At 70.7% G+C, this 2,500-nt stretch overlaps 1 non-coding gene across 1 annotated transcript in view; it reads left to right on the plus strand.

The window, feature by feature from the left end:
- The first annotated feature begins 2,419 nt into the window (after window positions 1–2,419).
- Window positions 2,420–2,500, plus strand: part of LOC119721695 — a 1,816-nt gene continuing 1,735 nt past the window's right edge. The window contains exon 1 of the ribosomal RNA XR_005270285.1: window positions 2,420–2,500. This exon is cut by the window's right edge and continues 1,735 nt beyond it. This is a non-coding gene — a ribosomal RNA (small subunit ribosomal RNA).

A 2,500-nucleotide genomic window follows, 5' to 3' on the forward strand; every position in this document is an offset into this window, starting at 1 on the left:
GTCCGAACATGCAGGCGGGACCGGAAATTGCGGACCGGCCCCCCGAGAGTCCCCCGTGGGCCTTGCGGACAGGCACGGTGGGGTATGGCCCCTCGGACTTCTGGAGCACAAGTCCGACCATGCAGGCGGGACCGGAGATTGCGGACCGGCCCCCCGAGAGTCCCCCGTGGGCCTTGCGGACAGGCACGGTGGGATAGGGCCGCCCGGACTTCTGGAGGACAAGTCCGAACATGCAGTCAGGACCGGAGATTGCGGACCGGCCCCCCGAGAGTCCCCCGTGGGCCTTGCGGACAGGCACGGTGGGGTATGGCCCCTCGGACTTCTGGAGCACAAGTCCGACCATGCAGGCGGGACCGGAGATTGCGGACCGGCCCCCCGAGAGTCCCCCGTGGGCCTTGCGGACAGGCACGGTGGGATAGGGCCGCCCGGACTTCTGGAGGACAAGTCCGAACATGCAGGCAGGACCGGAGATCGCGGACCGGCCCCCCGAGAGTCCCCCGTGGGCCTTGCGGACAGGCACGGTGGGGTATGGCCCCTCGGACTTCTGGAGCACAAGTCCGAAGATGCAGGCGCGACCGGAGATTGCGGACCGGCCCCCCGGAAGTCCCCCACGGGCCTTTCGGGCCAGGCACGGTGTTTAGGTCTTCTCGGACTTCTGGAGGAAAAGTCCGAAGCGGAAAAATTCACCGGACGGGGCCGAGCCTTCCAGTGGGTCTTTTGGGCGCTTCGGACGGCCCGCACAAGTCGCCCCCAAAACGCGACATTTGTACGGATTGGGTCGAGTCCGAGAACGGGCGCCGGAGTCCCCGTCGTGGGCAAATCGCGCTGTTTGGCCCACGCGACCAACTCGCCCCAAACTCGACAGCCGATTTAAGGAATTTTTTCTACACAACCCTATGGGAGAGCCCCAAAGAGAGGCAATCGCCATGGTGTGCCTATATATAAGGGGGTGGTGGTCCAGAGCTGTGCACAAAACATATGGAGCGGGCCACCACATGGGCAATCCCCTGTGTCCGACCCACGAGAGGAACTAGACGGGCTCGGTAAGGTGGGTCGGGCCGGACTTTTTGCAGGAGAAGTCCAGAGTGTGCAGGGCGTGGCGGGCCGGCCCCCGAGAGTCCCCGGTGGGCCAGGCGGCGGGGCACGGTGGGTCGGGTACCCCTCGGACTTTTTGGCAGGCAAGTCCGAAGCGCTTGAGGCGGGGCCGGGCGTGGCGGGCCGGCCCCCGAGAGAGTCCCCCGTGGGCCTTGCGGCGAGGCACGGTGGGTCGGGTCCCCTCGGACTTTTTTGCAGGCAAGTCCGAAGCGTTTGAGGCGGGGCCGGGCGTGGCGGGCCGGCCCCCGAGAGTCCCCCGGTGGGCCAGGCGGCGGGGCACGGTGGGTCGGGTCCCCTCGGACTTTTTTGCAGGCAAGTCCGAAGCGTTTGAGGCGGGGCCGGGCGTGGCGGGCCGGCCCCCGTGAGTCCCCCGGTGGGCCAGGCGGCGTGGCACGGTGGGTCGGGTCCCCTCGGACTTTTTTGCAGGCAAGTCCGACGCCTCTGAGGCGGGGCCGGGCGTGGCGGGCCGGCCCCCGAGAGTCCCCCGTGGTCCTTGCGGCGAGGCACGGTGGGTCGGGTCCCCTCGGACTTTTTGCGAGGCAAGTCCGAAGCGTTTGAGGCGGGGCCGGGCGTGGCGGGCCGGCCCCCGAGAGTCCCCCGTGGGCCTTGCGGCGGGGCACGGTGGGTCGGGACCCTCGGACTTTTTTTTTTCGGGAGAAAATTTGGAACGGACGGAGAACCGAGGGGGCCCCGCGGCGGCCCCCGGGCGGAGAGCGTCGGCCGCTCCCCTCCCTCTTGTCGTGCAGTTCGGGCCTTCGGTCCGGCCAGCACTCGGATTGGCCCGGCACGGTGCGATGGGAGCGCCGGGGCCGGCCCGCCCGCGTGGGGCGGGTCCGCCCCGACATCCCGCCGGGTCCCGGAACCCATGGCAATCAGACGGCCCGCGCGGGCGGACGAGAGTCGGGGAGCCCAGGCCCCCTCGCACCTCGACCGCCGGGCGGGACCCCCGATCACGCCCGCCGCACTCCCGCGGCGGGCGGCAGCAGGCGGGGCGCCGAGCCGCAGCCCCGGCGGCGGAACGGGCGGCGGGCAGCAGCCCGCCGGGCGGCGGACCGAGGCGGGCCCCCTCCCCGGGGGGACCCGGCGGACCGCGGGATTGAAACGAGGGGAGTCGGAGGGCAAAGGGCGCCGGGCGGGCAAGAGCGGGCCCGCCCGGGACGGCCCCGGAAGACAGAGAGAGAGCCGAACGGCCCGTGCGGAGGCTCGAGAGAGAGAATGACACCGGCGCCGCGGCCCAGGCCGCCGCGGCGCGTCCGGCCCGAGAGAGACGGGCGCGCGCCCCGCCCCGGCGAGGCGGGCGCGGCCCGCACGGCCCCGAGAGGGCTACCTGGTTGATCCTGCCAGTAGTCATATGCTTGTCTCAAAGATTAAGCCATGCATGTCTAAGTAAAAGCTTTTACAAGCG

This window comes from Patiria miniata, unplaced genomic scaffold, assembly GCF_015706575.1.
Source record: "Patiria miniata isolate m_02_andy unplaced genomic scaffold, ASM1570657v1 HiC_scaffold_13, whole genome shotgun sequence".
In the NCBI taxonomy this organism is placed as follows: Eukaryota; Metazoa; Echinodermata; class Asteroidea; order Valvatida; family Asterinidae; genus Patiria; species Patiria miniata.